The 25,736-nt window shown below is 39.1% G+C and overlaps 3 long non-coding RNA genes across 4 annotated transcripts; 1 reads left to right on the top strand and 2 right to left on the bottom strand.

Annotated features, from left to right (window-relative positions):
• Nucleotides 1-1,430: 1,430 nt before the first annotated feature.
• On the bottom strand, nt 1,431-4,139 carry LOC138955738 (uncharacterized). Its single transcript, XR_011452348.1, has 3 exons — nt 3,514-4,139; nt 2,807-2,982; nt 1,431-2,069 (listed from the first exon to the last, which is right to left on the bottom strand). It is a non-coding gene; the product is annotated as an uncharacterized lncRNA (long non-coding RNA).
• A 3,228-nt stretch (nt 4,140-7,367) lies between these two features.
• Nucleotides 7,368-12,179, bottom strand: LOC138955740 (uncharacterized). Its single transcript, XR_011452351.1, has 3 exons — nt 11,817-12,179; nt 10,779-10,908; nt 7,368-8,967 (listed from the first exon to the last, which is right to left on the bottom strand). It is a non-coding gene; the product is annotated as an uncharacterized lncRNA (long non-coding RNA).
• A 227-nt stretch (nt 12,180-12,406) lies between these two features.
• LOC138955739 (uncharacterized) lies at nt 12,407-24,724 on the top strand. 2 transcript variants are annotated; one of them, XR_011452350.1, is made up of 6 exons: nt 12,407-12,721; nt 14,877-15,001; nt 17,711-17,847; nt 18,005-18,069; nt 19,538-19,623; nt 20,807-24,724. It is a non-coding gene; the product is annotated as an uncharacterized lncRNA (long non-coding RNA). The 2 variants fall into 2 exon arrangements; XR_011452349.1 differs by lacking the exon at nt 18,005-18,069 and having other exon boundaries at nt 12,411-12,721.
• Nucleotides 24,725-25,736: the final 1,012 nt, after the last annotated feature.

The following is a 25,736-nucleotide window of genomic DNA, read 5'->3' as shown; positions in this document are numbered from 1 at the left end:
ACGGTCAGTTTTCAACAATATTTCATTTAATAAACAGATCACACGCAACCAAATGCACACATCTCATCAATTTAAACAACATAAAGCGGTTTCATACACTATTTTCCCCAGGAAACTTAACTTCATACAGTTTTTAACGTTGGAACACGGGTGCAAAAGTTCGTCTGCTAGTCCCATTTGACGAAAGAACATTATCCTAACCGATACCAAAACATATACAGAACACACAATATCTGCCTTTGCCGCCACAGCAGAATAACAGCATATCTATGTACTTGATTTTAGTCCAAAATAGGAAAACTGACAAGAAGTGTTAACAGAATGGAATGATTTGCACGGAACTATACAACCGCGCATTAATCGATCGCCTGCGCAGGTTGACTGGTTGAGTGAATAGGATTCGATCAAACTTTCGCAAAAAACCTCCTCTTTTCTTTGAATAACTGAAGAAAGGAGGAATAAAGAGGTTACACACCTCGTCTCAGTGATTATCAAAAATAATGGTCTCAGTTCGCGGTCATGAAAAAGCTCGCTAAAGCTCGCATTTTTCATGATCCGCTAACTTCGACCATTATTTTTGATAATCACTGAGACTCGGCATGTAACCTCTACTTATTGGCTCTTTCTACCATGAGATATGGTCACTTTTAGTGGTTCACTACCTTATTTTGGTCACATTTCATAAGGGTCAAAGTGACCTTGACCTTGATCATATGTGACCAAATGTGTCTCATGATGAAAGCATAACATGTGCCCCACATAATTTTTAAGTTTGAAACAGTTATCTTCCATAGTTCAGGGTCAAGGTCACTTCAAAATATGTATACAATCCAACTTTGAAGAGCTCCTGTGACCTTGACCTTGAAGCAAGGTAAACCAAACTGGTATCAAAAGATGGGGCTTACTTTGCCCTATATATCATATGTAGGTGAGGTATTCAATCTCAAAAACTTCAGAGAAAATGGGAAAAATGTGAAAAATAGCTGTTTTTTAGACAACATTTATGGCCCCTGCGACCTTGACCTTGAAGCAAGGTCAAGATGATATGTATGTTTTTTGGGGCCTTGTCATCATACACCATCTTGCCAAATTTGGTACTGATAGACTGAATAGTGTCCAAGAAATATCCAACGTTAAAGTTTTCCGGACGGACGGACGGACGGACGGACGACTCGGGTGAGTACATAGACTCACTTTTGCTTCGCATGTGAGTCAAAAAGTGCTAACATTATTACCTTGATCAGATCGATGTGTATGACAAGGAATTTCTATGTTTGCTGATTTGGTTGTCCGGTAATGACTTTCATGCACAGGGCTTCTAAATTCACTCGCTCAAACGCTCATGTCTGCACCAACATTCACACACGTCCATATTCATAAGGGATGGTGACAACACGCTCTTGAACAACAAACATGGCACAAAACGAATGAACATTTCAAACATTTCGCTATTGAATGAAATCATCAGTACATGGATATCAAATCATAAAACATCTCACAAAATACCTCCTTGCCATTCCGAAGTTGAAGAAGAATACAGTCCGGCATTACACACACTACACTTTCATCACTGAGAATCGCTGTTCACAACACATGTCCTCGGCTCTCCGAATAATACACACAAGTCATGGATGATGGTATAGTCCGTACGAAGCCGAAACACTTCTTACTATCCTCTGACACAAGTTCTTATCAGCTTCCACAATCTTCTGTCTTAACTGCAGGCATTTAAAATATTAAACCGGAACTCACACACAGAGGTGACAGCACTACGTACCCTCCCTCGCTGTAAACAAAGTACTGATTTTACCTGTCCATATTGAAACTACATACATTTTTCACTTGACAGAACAGTTAACTGTTGCTACCAACTTAATTAACTGGTATTGGAAAAAAATATCACACCTTGAAAACCCTAGTTCAGTATATCATAACTATATGCAGCCTTCAAACGGTTGGTACCGGTTGTTGAAGATCTCTTAGTCGCGCTTCCTTGCATCCGGACTTCTTGGTCAAAATTGAGGCCTTGAAGAGTCGTCCGGGGAAACTTGTCTTGTCTTGAAGCATACCTGAAAATGAAATAATTTTTTTTTACTTGACACTAAAGCAAATCTTATGCTGGGTACAAATGCTAAAACAAGTTGCGCCAGTCTGTCAAACATGTATAACGATACTGAACGCAGTACATTTCACAAGGACAATGCTTAGCTGAAAACCAGCATTCACGTCGAATAAGGTAAATGGCAACCCAGCATAGCGCAGTAGCAAAACTGTCCCACGCTTCCCTGTGTTTAAAACAAATCTGTTTAACTTTCTAAGCTTGTAGCCCTGAAAGTCAAAACATTATGATTCTGAAAATGTACCAGCCAGAGAGCAAATTTTACGAACCAAACCAACAATTTGATTCAGCATCTTCACTCGCATTTGGCGAGTAGATGAACACTTCTACTCACCAGTTGCATGCTTCTACTAACTATGGCGAGTAAAATACTTGCCACTTTCACTGTTTCAAGGCTGGTTTGTTTTTAACCTAAACATAATGTTGTAGTTTTCCAGAAATTGCTCTACACACAAACATACACCACCGCCCTGGTCTCTTGACTAAATGTAAAATGCATAGCTTGTTGATAATGCACTTTATAAATATCACTGTTTCTCTTTCCCCAGTCTTGTAGCTGTTGTAGTTAACAAGCTCTATATTTTAACTTTGAGACTTATGTTCTGAAAAAAATAGATCACACTCTGATGTAAACCTCTAGGTAATGCAACCCTAATTTCCTTAATATTAATTATTATACACACTTACTTAACAATTTGTATGTCATCGAGAGCAGCTGGTGCAGTTTTCATGGCAGCATGGCCCTTCCACATACATTTGTAGTGTGTACAAGTTTTGTCTGCTGGCACAGTGTCGATTCCTTCAGCCATGTAGTGTGAAGCAGCAAAAAGGGTGGCGGCTACATGGTTGCAAGACTGTCCTTTCTGGGTAAAAACAACAACACACATTCAAATTCCGTTTGTGTCATCTTGATTTTCCTTAGCCTGTTAATAACAATTAACTTTATCTTTCCTAGAAATTCCTACAGAGAGCTTGTACGCGCATGCTGTTGATATCTATATAAAATATATACCGGCTCAGAATGGAATTTGATCTTACTGCAGTGATAACCTTCATTGACAAGAGGATTCACAAACACATGTGTACGTACACATTAAATAAAACTCCGCACTCAGGTACCTGGTACATGATTCTATTGAACATGCCTAGCCAACATGGCATGGTCTCCTGGAGATACTGATTGAAATTACATTAACATGCTGCTCATGACTTTGTCAAAAATGAAAGCTTTTGCATGCAGACATTTTTAGTAGAGAATTATGAATCTCTGTGTGTGTTTGTCACTTTGTGTACCATGCATTATATGACTGAGTATGAAAACTGATTGTGTAAGATTCCAAGTAACGCAGCCATCAAGTTAATCCCACAAAACATACAAGGCCAACAACACTTACCCAGCAATACACTCGCAGTAGGCTCCAAGTGCCTGTCCGGTCAGCGTCCCCCCACAACAGCATACACTTCGTTGCGAGTCTGCTTCATTGACGTCAGCACACTCGCTCTGAGTCTGATCACTACAGTTGCTTACTGGCTGTTGTGCCATGCAGAAAGACATTTTATGCACACAGTATGTCTATCGTTTACCCCAAGGTTTTGCATTCTTTGCGCTGGATGCGTCGTATAACTTGTCGAACGTCGACGCAGTAGTATCAGTAAAAAAGTTGATCCAGAGATCTGTACTGTAGATCTGTGGTCGATCACCTCTGCTTCGCTTATGCAGGGGAAGTTCGCCAAGTCTTTCGTCCATATACCACCAATAGCCGTTTCAAACCATACCTTCATGCATGTCCTTGACTTTTAGTTCATGATTTTGAACAAGATAATCCGTTTTCTTGCAGAATTTCTCAAAGTAATCCTCTGGCAATAGTACTTCGAGCACCGACAGTGAAAGAGGTATTTCAGGCCAGGCACCTATTGCCCCTTATTTCCGGTTATCAGAGAGAGGCTGCCGTGCCCTAAAATCTGATTGGTCGAAACGCTGGGGGCAAAGGTTATACGAAAAAGGTCTATCAGTAGTGGAATGCATGAATGGAGACTATTATAGTTAGCAACTAAACGTAGGTTCGAACTACGCAGTTCGTAACTACAGATTTAGTCAGTCTGCAATGCATGAGAGCGAACTTGGTCGAGACTACTTAGTTACCAACAAAAAGAGTAGGTCATAACTTTCAGGTGACGTCACGGGGAATCCCCGTCACTGCGCAGGCGCGGTGAACTCTTCACCTTCGAAAGTGGTAAACAAACCAGCATGGGATTGGGAGCATGGTAACAGTGTGAACTTGAGTGGTTGATCGATGCAATATTATTTTGGCGAGCAAACAAGACAAACATAGGCAGAACGCAAATGTTTCTCTCAGTTCTTCTGCACATTACGAGAGCAAAAACTGCCCGACCGGGGAGATGTACGCAGCATATAGGCTGAGTCAGTGTCGTCGAAGATTTGAGTGATGGCTCAGTCGGTATGTACTGGGAAAAGGTCCGTGTCCCTCATACTGATTGTGCATTTTAAAGCAAAGCTGGAACTTTGTAACAGACAATGATGTATGGATGTATTTAAGTTTGTGTTTCAATTTATGGGAGCGAAACTGACATTTCTGAACTGAAAAAAGTCGTGTTTTGTGGAGTTTAGAGTTGTCAGTAGAGACCGAGTAATCGTTGAAGAGAAATAATTGCATGGTTCACCGATGGAGAGTTAAACGACCATAAAACCGCACCACAGGTATGTCACGAAGCTGTCTAAGTTCTACACTATACAACAAAAGAACATTGAATGAGGGAATCAAGACAATAGATCAACTCTCTCTCTTTCTTTCTCTCAGTCTCTATCTCTCTCTCTCTCTCCCTCTCTCTCTCACACACACACAGGGGCATACGCACACACTAACACACACACACACACACACACACACTCACTCTCTCCCTCTCTCTCTAAACCGCTAAGAGGGAGGTACAAAGTTGAGAACAAGAGTGCCAGATAAAGGAAGGAATGTAATTTGGAGCGATCATTAAACAAATTAAGAAACAAGCAAGTTAGTAAGCAAATCCTTGAAAATGTGTGATGTCATACAAAAGGAGCCAACAATGTTTTGGCCTGGTGTTCTACTTACAAAATAAACCAGTAAAAGAATTGTTAGATGTAAAGAGAAAAGATTAACTGGAAACACTACCGAATTACAAGACATCATCAGTGATTTGAATCATGCACTTATGATTTTCTTCCTTTTTTCCAGATCGGGTAGAATACTTTATGTCAGTGACATATTTAAATGATTGCAATTTTGTGCTGGTCTTTAACATGAATAATTAGATACAATGAATACATTATTCAATGAGTAGGAAGTGACAATATTTTAATGTGTATGATCTTGTTTGATGAATGCCGCAAACACTCTGAGAAGTTCTTCTAAGCAAGCAAAGAAACAGAGGTAATGAAGTTGGATACTGAGATGACTATATTTTGTAACTTAGACACTCTGTCTATAAGGAAGCTAGCTGTTGCTTGAACATCATTTGAAAATTAATCTGCGCCAGTTTAAATGCATTGCTTCGGTATGGTAGAGCTGATCATCAAAATGCATCTCATGTGTGAAATTTTAGCTTTGATGTTGCACTGACTTCAGAAGACTAACCTGTTTCGTGAGTAAAAACTGCAAACATTTCAAGCTGACAAGAACAGAACGATGTAAAAATATAAGATATGATAAGGGAAATGTGAAGGCTAAATTAAACAAAGAATGAAATTGTAACCCACTCTGTACAAGTGGCGCGTTTTGCTGCATTGATCATCTTTTATTCTTTCATGTGTTCTTTTGAGTTTCCGACAACATTTGTTGTGTCATTGTGTATGAACGTTTTAATTTAAATGATGATAAACAATGATTGCATATTTTGTGTAAACGATTTCGCTCAACGTCTCAGATGTGGCATGCAGGCTTCACGTGGAATAAAACCATCCCTCCACTTTAACATATACCAGCTGTCAAAAACACGTGTGTTTACTTTGAAGTGTTGGAATGTTTGATCAATTAATTTGTTTAACTTCTACTGGCATCAATCCGCAAAATGTATTCATTCAAACATTCCAACTTTGCACATGACCCAGTCAGAATGTAAATGTTTGGTATGTATCAAAGTGTATAGATGGCCTAACCTCATGTAAGAGCCCATGCAGATATAAAATAGTAAGCCAAACTTGGCGTTTGCAAGAAGAACGGTGCCTTGAAACTGACAGCAGCAACAACAATTTAATTATCCACAATCACAGTGACACTCAGCTTTTCACCCCATCCAAACCACCAGCCATCCTCTCACTAAAATCCAAAACAAACTCCCCAAAACACACACACACACACACACACACACACATTAAAACACATAGAGAATCATGAGATTTGTTTGTTTGTTTATTCATCCTGTAGAATGTTTCTTTAGCCACTGAGCCAACTATAATACTCGTCATCCGTTTGAGGGCAAATCTTTATGATGAGGCCGTTTATTAAAAAAACCAAATACAGGTTGACCCAAAAACAATGCAACCCACAACAAGTTAATAACCTACATTTGTGGACATAAACTTCAGCCTATGCATGACCCTTCTACAAAGTGACAATTTTGAAGATCAAATAGGCTGACTTTTGTGCCAATATAAATTAAGTTCCCAATTTCGGGGATCGACTCAACGGTAGAGTTTTAAAATTGAGCGGTAGCCAAACTTGCCCGATCTAAGCGCTCAAGATTGTAACATTCGGGGCAATTCGAATCACGAAAGTACACCTTAATCAACATTCAGACCTGGGAATCCCTGTTTTGGACTTGGAGTATTCTCAAACAAACTTGGTGTATTTCTTTTTTAAATGAGCGTACTCCACATTTAAACATGCTTCACACGCGTCTGTCTATGAGTATATAACTGCTTTCTTCAGGTCACCGATGATCTAGGGGGTGTATACTCAGACATTCAGATAATATAAAAGCTAAAAGTCTGGAGGGTTTAAATTAAGTAAGTATTGATACCGTTCATGGTCAAACTTCGTTTTAGTGAATCGACCGCCGAATTTGGAATTTATTTTTTGAAATAGAGCACAAAAGTCAGACCATTTGACCAGTTACATTTGATCTACAAAATGTCCACTTTGTGGAAGGGTCATGCACTGGCTGCGGTTTATGTACCTTAAAAATAAAGTGATTCGGTCAACAGATGTAGAAGTTATTAGCATTGTTTTAGTGTTACATTTATCCTGTATATGACTGAAAAAAGCCATTCATTCCCCAAACCTATTCAGAAAGCAGATTGGGTATATATGACATAGTGTTTATACAGTGGAAAATACAACACAGACACCCTGCAAAATCAAATTCGCAAAATCAATGTTCCCGCGTTAAAATTGACAAAAAATCAGAACTGCCAAAACAAAACATCTTCTGCACGTCAATAGAAAAAACAATCAAATCTGCATCCAAATCAGTCAGTTTTGTTCACATATCTGGTCTAACACTGACATTAAGGCATGTTGATTTGTGTAGGTGTCATTCCTCTGAGAAGCTGTAAAAGGCAGTTTTAGTGGGTAATGAGACAAAAACCGGGTTCATACGGATTTTAAAGTCATTTGAGACATTAGTCTGCTGTTAATTGACATGCCAGAAAGAGTTCTTAAATTGATGGTAGGTCTTCGCTGACTCATTGAAAAACAATTAATTTGTTGTTATCTTCAAGAACAATAACAGATGCGCCACACAATTAAATTTCATGTACATATTTTATCAGACATTGGCGGTATGAGGATTTCAACGCGAACATTAATATTTTGCCTCATTCAGAGCGCTGAGCGCAAATGTAGGCCTACGCCTAGAAAAGCTCACGGCTGACACGCTTAACTGATCATGGCTCTTGAAAGAGCATTTTCCAAGAATGTGTGTGTGCGTACAAGTGCGCTGTGAACAGTCATAGTTGAAAATGTATGAAATTAAAGGTAAATTGAATCTTTTATTTTTCTTAATGCATGCTAATTTTTTTTACAAATTCAGTTCATTGGACAGGGTACATTTTTATTTTTAAAATTCGTTCTGGCATGTCGCGCAACAGCAGAACTAATATCTCACATGACTTGAGATTCCGTGTGTACTTAACGACATGTGTTAGCCCAAATCACTGACAAGTTTTAAGACAATGCGTTGAGGAGTTACTGAAATGTACCATTTTTTGGTCTCATTTTTGTACTTAACGACGTGTGTTAGCACAAATCACTGACAGTTTTAAGACAATGCGTTGAGGAGTTCTGAAATGTACCATTTTTGGTCTCATTACCCGCTAAAACGACTTCAAAAACTGAGAGGATTGACAACTACACGCTCAGCATGCCAAAGCGTTCATGTTAGACAATATATATGTGAACAAAACGGACTGTTTTGGATAAAGATTTGATTGTTCTGTCTAATGACATGCAAAACATGTTTCGGTTTAGTTGTTCTGATTTGTGTTGTTGATTTTAACACGGGAAGCTTGATTTTGTGAATTTGATTTGTGGGAGGGGGGGGTGTCTGTGTTGCAGGTTTCACTGCATAGACACTACGTCATGAAAACCCAATTTTGTTTCTGAATAAAGTAGGGAAATTAATGGCCTTTTCAGTCATATACTTGGTTTTTCAATCAACAGCCTCATCAGTAAGATCTGCCCTCAAACGCATCTGCCTACTTTTTATGACGGGTAGTGTAGAAACCTCTGCAAGCATTCTCAGCCGAATCAGATGGAAAAGCACAGAATTGTGATGGTACTCTGAATTTGATCATCGTCCCCAGCGAACCCAGGAACCAAGGTGCAAACAGCCTTCCCTTAATGTAGCGGTCCTTCCTGAAAAATAAAGAAAACAACTGAGCACCTTCAGTATTCACGGGGATGGGTTTTGGTTAGCGAGTGGAGGGTGTGTGTTGGGGGGGAGAAGGTGTGTACGTGTTGAGCAGTGTGTGTGTGTTGGGGGGGGGGGGGGGGGAGGAAGCACTTGCTCTTCACATGACCATTGGGATCGCTGATGGTGTGTGTGATATTGTAATCTAAACTATTAAAAAATCTGTGCGTGTATGAACTTTGTGCTCGGCAGAAATGTTTCTCGATTTTAGTCAAAAACAAGTGTGCCCTCAACCCACACACTTTCGCTCTTCAGCATCAACACTATACAGTTTGAGTTTCATTGGGAAATGTGTCTCGATTTCAGTCCAAAACAGAACTTTCAGGATCCAAAGCACTCGCCTGTCAGCCTTTTTATTAAAATACATTCAACCCACCACATTTTCCAGTGATGAAGATTCTGGGGATGTGTGTTGATCCCATTGATTTTGGCCATTTCAGATCTGGCCAGTTGTACATGGGATAGGAACATAACTTCACCCAGACACATAAAATATTGACACCCTGACAGTCAGTGACTGCTTCATGTGCATAGTTGAATTTTGTTTATGAACGAATTTCTCAAAAGTCACTCGCAGAAGTAAAGAAGTAACATTTTTGTTAATCTGAGAGTGGTTTCCACAACAAAATCTAACTCTGAGCAGGAAGAAGCCAGGGTGTTGAATGTAGAAGTATCCGAGTGAACAGATTCATTCTTATTCCATGTAAAAGCCTGGTGAGCCAAGGGAAGAATAACTGTATGTGCCTTTAAAATAATTTCAGTAAATTAGTAATGATTTCATTTTATCTTGCAATTTTGTTTTACTTTCCTGTGCTGCATTAGTTCATTCACACTGTGTAATTTACTTTAAGGCCAAAAAAAAAAAATTGTCTGTTTAGGGTAACCCGACCGACCCTATCGATTTGGCGCCGACCCAAAAACTTTTTTTTTATTTCAAAAAAGAAAAAAGAAAAAAAAAAGAGGTAAAAATGCGAAAAAGAGACATTTGGCGTTTCTTTCTCTCCCTTTCTCTCTGTTTTATTTATACGTTAGTTTTGAAACATGTATTCATCAAATGTAAGAAGTGAATGTTCAGCCAACATTACACACAAAAAAAAAAAAAACAAAAAAACAAAAATTACCTACCTACCGACCCTACTTTTTTTGGTCATGTTACCCTAAACAGACAATTTTTTTTTTTTGGCCTAAGAATAGTGACAAAGGATTTGAGAAGAGAAAGAGAACTAAAACCAAGCTTTATGTACCATTTTGTATAAATAGTACAAATTGTACAATGCAAGGATACATACAGATGTAAGAATTTATTTTATACAAAGCCGTAATGTTTTTGTGTCAATAAACTTGCATCTCCTGCCACTACTCTCAGATTCAGATTAACAAGTGTTGACATAGCTGAATGTATCTATCTAGATTGTAAGTGCATCTAATGTGAAACGCAGATCTCTTTACAACACAACGTACAAAAGTCTGCCAAAAACATCTACACAGCTTCAAACTACTATCACCAGTGCCAATTTACATATCATAAATCAATTTTACAATAACAATTTAATAGGCACAAGCTTATTAAAAATTGATTTATGATATGTAAATTGGCACTGGTGATAGTAGTTTGAAGCTGTGTAGATGTTTTTGGCAGACTTTTGTACGTTGTGTTGTAAAGAGATCTGCGTTTCACATTAGATGCACTTACAATCTAGATAGATACATTCAGCTATGTCAACACTTGGTAGTGGTACAGAAATGTGTGACTTACTCTTCATGGTAGTCTGTAAAGCAGCATGTCCACTCAGTCTGAATCCTCTCCAGAATCCATATATTATATATCTGAATGCAAGAGCTGTATGAACACTTCATCACACATCATCTCTGGTTTCTTAGGAGGCCTGAAAAAACACACCATAAAATAATTAATTAACAATAAATAATAACTGTATTATAATTAAACCACTCGCTCATTGATTCTTTTATCCCCTCTTTCACAATCATAGTTTATACATGTACAGCAGCATTTACCTCTGACTCTGTTCATGCAGAGTAAATATCAAGTATTTAAACAGAAAAATAAGTCATTGTTGAATAACCCTTCTAAAAATACACAATAGACACACTTTCAGTGGCAGTGATTCAAGTGAAGTCAGTTTCTTTCTTCATTTGTATACACACAAAAATTGTTTTGGGCCAGTTAGTGTTACTCTTGGCTTTACACACTTACTATATCAAATTATACATGCATTCAGCTTAGAAAACATACTTCTAATGTTGGGAGTGCAGTGTGAGCCAGGACATTTACAGCAAATAAGGATACACAACACTTCATTCAGAGATAGATTTGCCATTCACTGCATTGTATTGTTAGTTGAATGAGATAGATCTACAGCGATGCTTCAATGCATTAGATTAGCTTTGTTTTAGTGTCTACTGTTCATTGCTCCACCGTGGGAAATTCAGTCAACAGTGCACAGTTCCGAAGAAACCGATGCTGCTGTGCATAATCATTGATGCATTGACATTGTCAATGTCACTGTCAGAAAAACAACAACTGTAACTTTCATCGTCACCACTACACAATGGCTCGTAGGCCTATTTTCCTATGACACTGAACACGGCTTCGGAGACACTCAGACAGTACTGCCTGGCCCATAGATCTAGATCTACCCTTGCTCTCACTTTCTAACAAATGTATTATTGCAATATAATCTGACACACACTCACACACCGAGGCGCACAAACGAACACACACACCGTGGGACACACAAACTACACGCACACAACGGATGAATCTTGCTCTTACCTGTTGGATGATCCAAACCGATTAAAATCAGCGACAGGAAGATGTACAAGCCAAATTTGTACAGTCGCTGATGTAAAAAGTGGAAATTTAGTCAATGTTCATAGCAAATCTCCCGACTCAAGGTAGATCGTGTCCCAAATCAGCTGTGCCGGTCACTTCACGACTTGTATTTGAACCCCCTCCAAAGCGCAATCAATGTTTCAACTTCTTTGTCGACATCATTCTTTGGTTCATGCGTCGGACTGCCGAATATTTGATTTTTTTGTACAGCAAAATCAAAGACTGTCATGGCGGCCGCCATTTGTGTTTTTGCAATAGTTCGAAACTAAGGAATTTGGTCCTCCTCGGAGGAGGACCAAAGTTGAGCAAGTTAGTCACCAACTTAGGTCGGAACATTTGAAAATATCGTGCCATGCATTGCGCACTAGAGCGATAGTTTCGAACTTTGGATTTAGTTCCCAACTAGCTTGATAGTCTCCATTCATGCATTCCACTACAGGTTTAGTAGGCATATCGTTCGGTCGATAGGAGCGAACAAGCAATCAGCCAATCAAAAACAATCGATCCAATCATGATGATCGCTTATCACTGGTGACAGATTGTCGGTGATCAGCAGTTCGTCGATTCCACTGCGATAATAACCAGTGACATTAAGTAATAGAATCTGAACATTGTAGACATAACAACAATGGATTATTGTGTGAAACACGTCGCTTTCAGGATAAATCAACACAAATAGGATAAATTTCAACTTCACGACTTTCAATCGTCAGCGGGAAGTTAAGATTCCGAACCAAAATGGCGGCCACCAAGCTTCACGTGGAACTTTCTGCATAAGAAGGATTTTCCACGAATTACAGCGACGTGGCGGGCAGCTAGTAACTTGAACAATCTCCTGGGGCATGGTAAGTCGGCTTTCAAGAGGTCACTTTTAGCATGGTTTCATCATGTGTGTGTTAGAAGTCATCCGTGGTCTTTCTTTCTTGGTGGTACTGGTAGGTAGCCAACATCAGCATGGTGATGAATCTGCTACGCTTGGGTGATGGTGGTTCCGGTGATGATGGTCTTCAGTATTTTAGGAGGATAGACTACCCAAGATCGAACACCGGCCCGGCATTCCAATCAAAGCAGACTGCAGACAACAGTGTATTCATGTCTACGGTCACACCTCCCCCAATACCCCCTTTCCTTGCTTCTCAGGTTTTTTTTGCTGGCTAACATTAACCACTCTGCCTCCCTACCGCACCTGCATCCCCAAACCCGAACCCGCAGCTGTCAATGTCATGTTACTATTTGTTAGCCCCGACTGACTATGATCAGTCCCCCTTTGTCTGAGGTGAGGGGGGTTGGCCCAGCAATCAAGGGGGGGGGGGGGGTGGATGTCCACAGCAATTGACAGCTAGGCAGCGCCCATCACATTAAGTAGGCCTAAAAAAAAATAGGTGTGGTTACGGTAACCCGACCTACCCTATTTTTAGGGGCCGACCCTATAACTTTTTATTACATTTGTCCCCAAAAAAAACACAAAAAAACAAGAAAACGAGTGCAGAAAATGCAGCGAAAGCGCTCGAGTCGCACACTTATTTCCCTGTCAAGTAGGTTTAATTTGTACACATTTAAAAAAAAAGTGATTGCCTAGCTTCCTACCATATTTTTGGGGGCTATGTTACCTTCAGTTAACCACACCTTTTTTTATTGGGGGGGGGGGGGGGCTTATTTGGAGTTAAAGCAAAAGGAGCCGAGCCAATGAGCATGCAGCAAAGAAAGGAGCAGTGATACTGAATACTGTCTGCACTGCTTTGATTGGTGATGGTGATACTGATCGCTGTGCTGTTCGATAACTGGTGACCAGTTGCGACTTACTTGAGCCAAGCTGAGTCTATTTAGGGTGGCATTGACTAGCCACTGACTGATTGAGTGATTCTGAATGCTATCCTCTGATTTGAACAATTCTTTTACTGTCAAGTTATAATGTACGAGCTGCAAATTTACCAATTTATTTTGAAAACAAGTACAGTCATTTGATGGTGAGAAAGAGATTTAAAACAGGCACCAGTGACAAACAGTCAAACTGATAACCACACAAAGTCTCGCACAAAAATACCTTTTGTTAGCTTGTGCACACACATTGCACAATGACACATGCATGAACACATACATGTACACACACAAACAAGCACAAAAAAGTACACACTCACACACACACAAACAAAAGGTGGCACTTGCACATGTAATGATGTATGATTAAAAGTTGAAAGCCAGCAAACACACGCACACTAGAACACATAGGCATTAATTATCATGGGAACAATAAAGAACAAATAGATGCACAAACGCAACAATCCTTGAAAATACACAGTCTTACAGTTACAAATCTTAGTCTTATGCAGTTGTGCACACACATACATGTGCAAGCACATGAACATGCTCAAACTGTCAAAGGTCTGCATGCACACAGAAACACATGACATAGCTGAGAGTGAGAGTCTTGAATAGCCTTGACTGACTCAGTGACTGAGTCTTGGCTGGCTGTCAAAGTTGTGACTGAATGGACAATGACATAACAAACACCCAGTCTATGAGTACGACTCGCTCAATGACCACACACAGAGTAACAACTAACATTAACACACTTCAGGTATTTGATAATCAGGTTTCCTGGGCTGAGGTGCAGGGTGCAAAACTTGGTGTTACACAGTCACAGGGTTGGATTGGTTGACATTAAGATTTGTTGTGATTTCAACCAGTCAGACCCCGCGTGTGATTTCAACCAGTCAGACCCCGCGTGTGATTTCAACCAGTCAGACCCCGCGTGTGATTTCAACCAGTCAGGCCCCGCGTGCCATTTCCACCCAGTTCGGTGGCTCAGAGTCTGGCTTTTTGCACCTCACCCCAGGTCACATGTATGTATTATACATGTTGACATCTTATACGTTATACTTTTATGATCATTGTATTGAATGCATGTCTGGGAATTCACTAACCATCATGATTCGACTATTCCTGGTTAACCATTTTGCTACTCTTTATTTTTAGTGTGTGTGGACTCTCAATGTGCAGTTTGATTCATGCTGCCGCTGTCACCGCAAGAGATGTATGGGACAGAGACCAAGATTCAATACAACTTACAAGAATCAGAAAGCCAGCCATCACTTGAAAACTTAGGACTAACAACACTTTATCAAGTGAGTACAATTTGATGGTCTTTACTACCCTTTTTTGTTTTTGTTTTTTTCATAGATAAATTCTCCTCGGATCCCAGGATTTCCGAGAAAAGCTACACATTTCAGAGAGAACAGAATTCCTTTTCCGAGAAAAACAAAATCGAGGTACAAAAATCAAATAGAACAATCTACCCAGTAGACCAAAGTCTTCCATAAAACCGTCCCTTCATTCAGTGAGATTCCGCCCGTGTAAGTCACTTTTGAAAACTGTTTGAATGAGCTAGCTCCTACAAGTGGCACACGCAAAGCGATCATAATGTTGAACGCAGTTCAGTAGGGTAGTGCACAGTTCGAAAGGGGGTCCTGGCTTGTATGTTCAAATAATATTAATTCAGTTAAACTTGGGTTATAATGATTATTGGTTACTCGCAATACAAAACATGTACTAAATTCGGTCAGTTTTGTTGTTGTTGCTGTGTACAATATTATTCATGAAAGATACTCCCATTCCCAGAATACAGTGTTCTGGGTGGTCGAACGTGTAGCAAAGGCCTGTACGTGTAGATATTGCGTCACCCGTGACTCACTTTTTCAGTCACTTGAGAAAAAGTGACTCTATGTAATGGTCAGTGTTAGTCTGTCCGGCCGGCCGTCCGGCCGGCCGTCCGTAGACACCACCTTAACGTTGGACTTTTCTCGGAAACTATCAAAGCGATCGGGCTCATATTTTGTTTAGTCGTGACCTCCAATGACCTCTACACTTTAACGATGGTTTCGTTGACCTTTGACCTTTTTCAAGGTCACAGGTCAGCGTCAAAGGAAAAATTAGACATTTTATATCTTTGACAAAGTTCATCGGATGTGATTGAAACTTTGTAGGATTATTCTTTACATCAAAGTATTTACATCTGTAGCCTTTTACGAACGTTATCAGAAAAACAAGGGAGATAACTAGCCTTTTCTGTTCGGCAACACACAACTTAACGTTGGGCTTTTCTCGGAAACTATAAAAGTGACCGGGCTCAAATTTTATGTGAACGTGACTCATTGTGTTGTGAATAGCAATTTCTTCCTGTCCATCTGATGCCTCATATAATATTCAGAACTGCGAAAGTGACTCGATCGAGCGTTTGCTCTTCTTGTTTCTCCAATGTTCCAAAGGCATGTGTTGTTTTGCTCCCACCAAGACTGCAGATCTTGGCAAACGCGTGATCTAAAAACTACATTTGATCACATTACCCGTACACGTCCTGGAAAGTGCTGATCTAGATCTTGCTAATATGCAAGATTGCACAGATTTTATTTTTTCAATTTGTTTTTTAATCTGGACCTGCCAACAGATCATGCATACAGGCACACACACACACCCCTTTCAGAGTTTTTCTTTAAATCAATTTACATACCAGTGAAAACTCGTTTCTATGGAAATTCCTTCTTTACGCAAACATTCCTCCGGTTTTTTTATTCTGTACATATTAAAAACCTCTTTCTATTTTAATAATTTCTACAGTGGACGCCGCTTAATAAAACCGCGGTTAATAGAGCCAGCCGCTTATAAAAGCCGATTTCAGACGGTCCGGATTTATCACTATATCTTATGTATTAGAAAAAGCCGGTTAATAAAACCAACCCGCCGCTTATTAAAGCCAGTTTTCTCAGAGAAATCACGTAGTTTGTGACTAAAACTCACATTATCTTGTTCTGATGTGGAAGACGACCAACAAACAAACACTCATAAAATCGTTCTTCTCTGACGAGTAATGGTTCGTGACGGTGACAGTGAAATTATTGATGTACCGAAGTGATCAAAGTACACGTACATGTACATAATTAAAACAAAAGTTCAACATCCTTCGTGAAGTTTTGTTTAGATTCAAACAAGTGTATGCTTAAATGACGAAAGAAAGTGACTGAGTGACGTAAACAAAAGAGATTTTTTTTTCTTTCGAAAATGACGTATTCCTGGACCGCCGGTTAATAAATCCGCCGCTTATTAAAGCCATTTTTCGTCGGTCCAGAAGTGGTTTTATTAAGCGGCGACCACTGTATTTAAACAAAATTTTAAAAAGGAAAATAAAGGGAAATGTTACTTGGCAAGGGAAGTAACAGATTTGTTCTCAAATGGATAAACCCCCATGAATCCCACAGTTCCTAAATGGTTTGATTCAAGTAAATGTTTGCTTTATCTTTCTTTTGGAAATGGGTCATGGCGAGATTCCCAGTGCTTCACTTTGTGCCACACCCTAAAATAAGACCATTTTGCCAATTCAACATCTCAGAAAAATGAAAGGACTGAATAAAGCCATTGAAGGGTTGCAAAACATTTGGAGGAGGTGGACTGGCCTGAACTTGAACGTGATGCATTAACGACATCAGTAGGGCAGGCTGGAAGTTTCCGCAAGGAGGTTGCTACTGCTAGGAATATTAAAAAAAAAACGGTTAGGTCAAAAGATAACAATGTTTTCAAAGCTTTAATATTGATATGGAAGTGTTGCCGACGCCAGACGACATTATCAGGAGTCATGCATAAGATCGCATGAATCACAAAGTGGAAATAACGGTAAAAAAGATTGTAGAAAAAAATGTTGTAGTGTACTGTATCAGTGTATGGCGGTTCACTTTCCCCAGAGAGAAAGCAACCCGGATTGCCATGAGGTTGACCTCACAGGACTATATCAATTATCACACCTTATCCTTATTCTTATCCTGTATTTTATGTGTTGTTTTCAGGTCCGAGGACTTATTGGTGGGTGCCTCTCACAAAGAAGTTCTATGGCAAGAGTACATTCAGAGCCTGACCAGTCTAGGATACCTGGGTCCGCTGCTGGAATTTCTGCATATACCACTCCTTCATCATGCAAAAACAGGTGAATATCATTAGGCTTGGCTACACACACAAATCTTTCCGGTTAATGCTGACTGTGGTTGCTATTGTTACCGTCAGCCAGACATCCCTTAATTTCATTTTCACTGTTATTCAATGTGCTGACAGAAAGCTATATCCATCGCCTTTATCTGTTTTAGCATTCCCTGGCAATGGCAGTTTTGTGACCATAGTAGTACAACAAGCAGTTGTATACATAGGCTTGGTTAGTATGTATTTCAAATCTTAAGCTGTGTTATTTTAAAGGATTATCGCAATGCTAATCTCGAACCATGTTTTTTTTCCATCTTTGGATGAGTTGTAGGTTTTGAATTAGCAGCTTTTGTTTATAAATCCAGGAGATCTGAAAAGAAAACCCGATGTTCATTACATTATTCTGGTGGTGTTTGAAATTCTCTCTAGCAATTACTTTATAAAAGTGGGGTTTGCAACTTAGTAATAGTAATACTCTTCTAATTCTATACAGTGGTGTACACCTCTTTCTGACTACATGTAGTAACATTTGAAAATGTAACCAAAAGTTGTTAATCATTACAGAGTGATTGTTATTTAATAATGTTAACGAGTTTTGGTCCATGTTGGGGTCAATCAATTCAATAATCCAGAATGGTATGGGTATTTTGCACAATGCTGCCAACAATGTGATAATGCTCTTCTTCCATTTAAAAAAGTATGGTAACTTGTTGACCATTACATTAATAACTCACACATATATTCATCTGTGTTAAATCCAGCCCTGTCTGTCACCACTACTAATCGGTTTAGGTTTGCAATAAACAGGCTAGGGTCAAAGGAAGCATACACATTATTCTTGTTGCTACTCATAGTATACCAGATTCGGACCTCAAGATTTCGGGGGGGATGTCATGACCACTAGGCCACTCCATCAGTTTTAACAAAGATGCAAAAGTTACAATTTGTTTCTATGCTAAGGTGGAATTAATACCATTCAATGATTCATGCATTGCAATAGCGTCAAAATTGTCTGTAAACTTCGCCGTTATTTTGCAAACATGTTTCACGAAATTACAGCACATGTTTTATGTTACCAATACCATGCTACACGACATTCACGCGATGTGATGGCTGTGAATGTGATATCTATTTACAACATACAAGTTAAGTAGAAGAACAGTAATTTATTGATTTAATCTCTCCAAATCTCTGTGCAGTTCAAGTATAGCTATCCAAGAAGTAGTTAAATTCACTCCTGAGCAATTGATGGATAAAGGTATGAAATAGATGCTGCTCCAAAAATAACATAAAATGTATAAATTGTTCAGCGCTTGTCATAATTGGCGCAGTAGTATAAAGTGGTTAGAACATCAGCCCTGAAATCATGAGTTCCTGAGTTTGAATCTCCACCAAGGCGTATTTGTTCCCTTTGGTGCCTCTTGAATATAGAGGGAGCAAACAGGAAGTTATCACAGCAAAAGTCAAGCGTTAAATGAATCTGTCAAGGTTTCAGGCCGCCTTCACTGTACTGAGTTCGGTACATGCTTCTAAGCCCTATCTTTTCAAACATGGAGCCACGTATAGTCGTAGATAGACGACAGCTTTAAGTACAGTCAACAGTGTGTGGTTGTGAACAGTTATCATTGTTTTGTCGCTAAAACGTTTTGACTTATGTAACTTTGCAACTGATTTCTAATTTATTTCCATTGTTCATCAAGAAACTGATGACAGACAAGCTGTTGGAGTAAGAGAAGAGGGACAACTCACAAGGGTCAAAATGGTGGCCGCCTCCGGAAGAACTCAGGTATGTTTTTAAGTTTGTAGAAGTTAAGTGGTCCTGGGATTTTGTTTACCCCTTTCGCTACCCTCCCCTGTTTGAAGATAACTGTGAATAGACGTCTTACGGAAATAACTTTTGTCCCGATGTTTGGTCGGTGTGGTAGATGAAGAGCTCATTTTACAAGGACAAGCTTTTCAAAACAAGGCGAAGAATGCACCACACTTCTTATCAGCTTTATCCTGCGATCAGAACAAACAAATAACTCTAATATGTATGTTATGCAGTCGGCGCTCATATATAATTATATTATAATACCCTTTTCTTTCAAAACTATGCACATCAGAGCCGATTGTTTGCAGATCAGTGGAAGTGTTCTCTAAGCACATGTGTTTTATGAAACTCACGTCACATCAATCAGAACATGTTGAGAGGGATCACTATAGCACATAGGCCAGCAATCATCGGGAACTCTGATAAACTTGTGAACGTTGATCATTTACAGAAAGTGGCATAGTATTGTGCACACGCTGCATAACATACACATCAGAGTTAGTTGTTAGTCCCGATCACAGGATAAACCTGTTCAGAAGCTTAATACTTGTTTCGTCTAAGTTTGAAAAGCTTGACCACTTAAAAGAGGCTCTTAGTCTTACTCTAATAGCAATAGACCTGAAAATCCTGAAAGTTATTTCTGAACATCGTCTATTAGAAAACTCTTGCTGGAATGGTAAATGGTTCGGTATTTTGTGCACCTTCTGGTACTGTATAAGTTAAAACGTACATGCTAGCCTAAACAATAGCTCAAACGCTGTTTTACACACACAGCAATATAATATTACTTGTGTCTCTAAGTTTATGTTGAGTTAATTCATTCATGATTTACAATGACCGTTTGAATAGCAAAATTACTTATGGTTGTGTGTTACTGTTAGCAATACACTGTATGAGCTCCAGCCTTCACTTTCTATTGCAGGAAGAAAATTTGAGATAAGCGTTGTGTGTTCTCCAGTCTGGTTGTGAAAGTTATGTTTTTGGGTGTGTGCTATTTGTTTGTGTGTGTGTGTGTGTGTGTGTGGTTATTTGTTTATAAATGAATGATAGTGTGTTCCCTTTGAGCGAATGTAGGGAGCTCAATACAACAAACCTTCGGGTTTGTTTGAAAAAGTTTTTATATCTTTGTAATTCCAGAATGTTTTGTTTTTTCCAGTGCAAGACAGACAGTGTTTTGTCCGATGGTGGCCACTACTTGTGATACTGTCTTCCAATCAAGGCACAACAAGGCTGGGATAAAAAGACATCAACACAGGAAGTTCTAGTATCACCACCAGGCAGTAGCTGTGAAGATTGATGTTAAAGCCCTCAGACATGTTCACTGTTTTATTTTAAGAGCCATAGAGGACTACTATGGACAAACAAGGGAAGATACAGTTTGGTAAACACTCACTGTTCATTTTTCATCAATTCTATTGTCTAACTCTATATGTTCGTGGTGTATTTTGCAGCTTTTATGGACATGTTAGTTCAAACTTTGTCTTTTGGGGGGATTTTCAAGTGATGTATATTGATATACAGCTTCTTATTTGATTTCACACAGTGGTCTAAATAAATGTACAATAGAACCTAGCTTTCTGAGACCACCATAGAATTGATCTCCTCCCCTAACAAATGTCTTTACTCTCTTCTTGTGTTCCCCAGAAAACTGAATTTATTTATGTATGAGAGTGTAATATCTTCTTTCCCCGTGTGAAAAAATTGTCACAAGGGAAAGTTTAGACACAGAAAAGCAGGGTTTATTTATTTTTAGTACACCTTGATCTAAAAATAAATAAACCCTGCTTTTCTGTGTCTAAACTTTCTCTTGTAAAAAAATTTTTCCATTTTTTTTCTCACATTTTTTAGTACACCTTGATCTGAGTGATCGACAAGAAGAAGAAGAAAAAGTACACCTTGATCTCCAAAGTGTCCTTCATGGCTAGGAGTGCAGCATAAATACTTTCCAAACATCTCTGTACCGGAATATCACAGTGGTACTTGCCATGAAAAAACACCCCTATGGTCCAGCCAAAAATGTCCCTACATTGCAGGCGGCCTGTCATGACATGTATAATGTTACTGAAGATAACCAAAAAAGGGAATTCAGGTGTCCAGTCCTTTATTGCAAGGTTTCGTCTTATCATAGGCTGTTCTCATATGGCAGGTGCAACTATTTTATCTCTGTGGCAAGCTTGGCAATGTAGCAGAAGCTGAATACACTTCTGAGTTTTGAATTTTAATACCCCATGCATTTACTGTAAAAAGTTGGAAAGGTTTCTCCATGTAACTCTATTGTCTGAATGATCTCCTGCACCTTATTGATTTTACCTGATGCTTTTTTAATGACTATGTCCACAGTCTATGATGCATACGTGTTATAATCGGTTTGTTTAGTACACTGTTGACTGTATCACACTTTTCAGTCACTGGGACCGAGAGACATCAGAAAATAAATTGCTTTGAAGGGCCCTTTTTGTTTTTAACAGAATGAAATATCCTTTTGTGTGAAAAGACAATGAACATTTATTTGCTCTGTGTGTGTCTGAACTTTGCTGCTGTATCAATAGACGAATTCCTGAATAACTTTGTTGGGTTTATATGGGTTGTGAAAGAGTGAGTACTCTTGCTTTTGCTCCGACAAATATCAACATGTGGTTTCTGTACACGTGTTTCACAGACACCCTCTCACTAGTGACTGGCCACTAATGTCAAGTGAGATATTTCCCCATGTGACATAGGCCAGTCACTAGCGAGGGTGTGTCTCATACATGTGTAAAGGAACTACATGTCAATATTTGTCGGAGCAAAATGAAGACTCTTGAGTACTCACTCTTTTACAACCCATACAACCCAGAAAAGTTATTTCCACAATTCATCTACATGTATTTCCCCCTTTTTCTTGAAGAAAGATGGCACTGTAGATGTTATGAGTACCCGGACTCCACTGTATATATGCAGTGGTTATTTTGACATCACATAGTTTCTGTCATCTTTGTGACTTTGTATCTTGTTGAAGGGAGAAAATTACCACTTTATTGACTTCTGGGCAGTCCTTTTGAAGTACATACATGTACTTCAATTTACAGCAGGTGTTATACATTAGTTTGGATCCTTGTGAGATTATTTTTGGGGGGTTGATTCGACTTAGAGGCTTTACAAAATGTTTCTGAGTTTTTGTTGGTTTACTTCATGTGCACATGCTTATAGTTTTTCCTTTGCCCATTATTGATGCCTTCAGTATAGTTTACTCACACCTAATTATGAACGTTGTACCAATGTTGTTTTGTGAAAATACACTACTGGAGAATACTGTTCTTCTTCATAGTTCACTCTAACTAAAAAGTCTGAACAGATTTGGTGATTTACAATAATCTTAGTCATGAGCACCAGTTGACTATGATTATTGTAAATCACCAAATCTGTTATGTAAGTCCAGCAGTAGATAGGTTAAGCCTATTTTAACATACTGGAAACTGGTAATCTTCCAGTAGGTATTAATTTAGTTTTACTAAAGCCTGCTGGGACACAAGTAATGGGTTAGTGCATTTGTAAACAGGAATCGCTTGACAAGTGGCCCCCTTCATCCCCCCCTTCCTCGTCCTGATATGGCTCTGCGTAGTCGGCTGGACGTTAAGCAACAAATAAACAAAACAAACAAAACCAAATCTGTTCAGACTTTTTCATGGAATATTGTCTTTTTAGACTAACACTAAAACCTAGTAGCGTGGCTACTTCTTGTATTGGCTCAATTATGTTTGGTTGTTGATTTTTCCTTAATTATAATGTGGACCTAGAGAATGTCCAGAGAAGGGCAACAAGGATGATTGGAAGTCTGAAGGAACTGTCATACTCAGAAAGGCTTAGGATCCTGGGAATTCCTTGTCTCCAGCATCGTCGGCGCAGGGGTGATATGATTGACACTTTTAAATACCTCAAAGGTATATACATTACCCAGAAACCCAATCTACACAGACCCCCACCCACTGAAAGGGACATGAGAGGAAACAGTTTTAAACTTTGCCAAGTCGAAAGTAAGGAGTGCCTTCTTCGCAGACAGAGTTGTCTTAGACTGGAACACCCTGCCCGACAATGTTGTGACAGCTGATAGCGTTAACTGCTTTAAAGCACGACTGGACAGCCACTGGAAAGACACATCAAGTGTCTACACACCAAGCTGCTACTAGCCCCCCCGCGTATGCAGCTTACTTTTGTGGATCGGCGTACAGGTTTTTAACCTAAATCGTCGTACAAGTACAAGTACATTATAGGACCTGTATCATTTCCAATGTAATTATTTTAGCCACATTTTGAGAATCGCAAAAGACTTCATCGGAAAGAAATATTACATTTTTTTCTGTTCAATACATTATGTCTATGTATCTCCCTTGAGCACAAGAGAAGGTCGGTGTTCTCTCTCATTATGGCATAGAAAAGAAACCTGTCAACATAAGTTTTACCTAAAGCAGAAATGACAACTGATCAAAACATCTGTTTATGACACATGCTTATCCATTTTGTGTTTTGCAAAAGACTACACATCAAATTCTTTTGTATATTGTGTGTACCAAGTTGTACGTTAATTCTTTGCTTTAAAAATTAAGGATGGTTGTTTGGAGATGGCAGAAAAGTTATGTGTCAGCCTATATGAGTACGTGTAATACAAATGACTGTGTGTATGATTGATTAAACTTCCAATGTTATTCCCCTGCCAAGTCAGTCACTTTACATTTGTTCTCAGTTTTGCTGTCAAATAGACGAATTCCGAAAATAAATGTCGGGTTTGTATCGGTTGTGGGAGAGTGACCTTTTCTTGCAAAACTTCTGACAAACATTGGAGGGGCCAATCACTAGTGATGGGTGTGTTGGAAACATGTGCTCTGGTCCATGTGACACACCCCTCACTATTGATTGGCCCCTCCTTTGTTTGTCATAGGTTTTGCAAGAAAAGGTCACCCTTCCACAACACATACAAACCTAAAAGCGTTTTTTTCTTCTAACTCGTCTATTCAACATGGTACTTTTGGCAGGTAAATGAACATGTCAGAGAAAGGTTTTGCAAGCTTTACTTATTAAATCAGTTTTACTGAACTTGTTTGTTGTGTTGCCAGGTTGTCTTTTCTCTATATCTCTCTGATTATGGGTGAAGTGCACAACAGGCTCCAGTGGGTAAAGGCTCACTCCTTCTAATGAAAACAATTGAGATCCAAGCAATCTCTAACCTAGTTATATAGGATAAGATCATTATTCCACTTGGACACATTCAAAATCAATACCTTGACTACTTGTGCTGATTTGGATTTTGTTTGAAATAATTTCTTGAAGGCCATTGGTTTGTTTTAATGACATTAATTAGTCAGAAAATGTCCACTGTTGACAGAGAGCACCTAGGCTGTTCATTTTTGGTTTGTGTCTTAAACTGAAGAGATGGTTTTATCTCATTTAAGAGCCTGGCCATATTTGAGATAGTGATACATGTTATCAATGAAGGAGTGTGCCTTTAACTGCAGGAACTAACTTGCATGCACTCTCTGTCTCTTATTTCATATATTTTGAAATTGGAACTTAAATGAAGCATGGGCTTGAAAGCAAAAATATTCCTCCTCAACACCCGAAAGGTTGACATCGCACGCACGCAAACAAACACACACACAAAGTGTGCATTTTTAAGATACCTGCTTTCACCTGTAAGACAGCATTCTGCATTATAAACACATGTACAGTACCCGGCGAAAGAACAGTTTCCTTCACGCCCACAGTTGCAAGTGATTTTTCAAATTGTAAAATATGAACCAGATAAGGTAAATTAAAAAGAAAAACAGATTCGTGGAGGACATTTTACTGGCTCTAGGATTAGTGCATCAGCATAGTATTTAGTCGTTTTTGTTTTTTACTTTTCATAAATTGGGTTATACAGGGAAGGGGTCAAGCGAGTCGTGAATGCAGGCAAAACGTGTCACTTCACGTGACACGCTACAAAAATCGTAAAGATGCTCTTTATATTTAGTCAAGTTTTGACTAAATATTTTAACATCGAGGGGAATCGAAACGAGGGTCGTGGTGTATGTGCGTGTGTGTGTCTGTGTGTGTGTGTGTGTAGAGCGATT

The sequence above is a fragment of the Littorina saxatilis genome, unplaced genomic scaffold, assembly GCF_037325665.1.
Source record: "Littorina saxatilis isolate snail1 unplaced genomic scaffold, US_GU_Lsax_2.0 scaffold_607, whole genome shotgun sequence".
Lineage (NCBI taxonomy): Eukaryota > Metazoa > Mollusca > Gastropoda > Littorinimorpha > Littorinidae > Littorina > Littorina saxatilis.
Note: the sequence above shows the minus strand (reverse complement) of the source record. Positions and strands in the feature narration are given on the sequence as shown.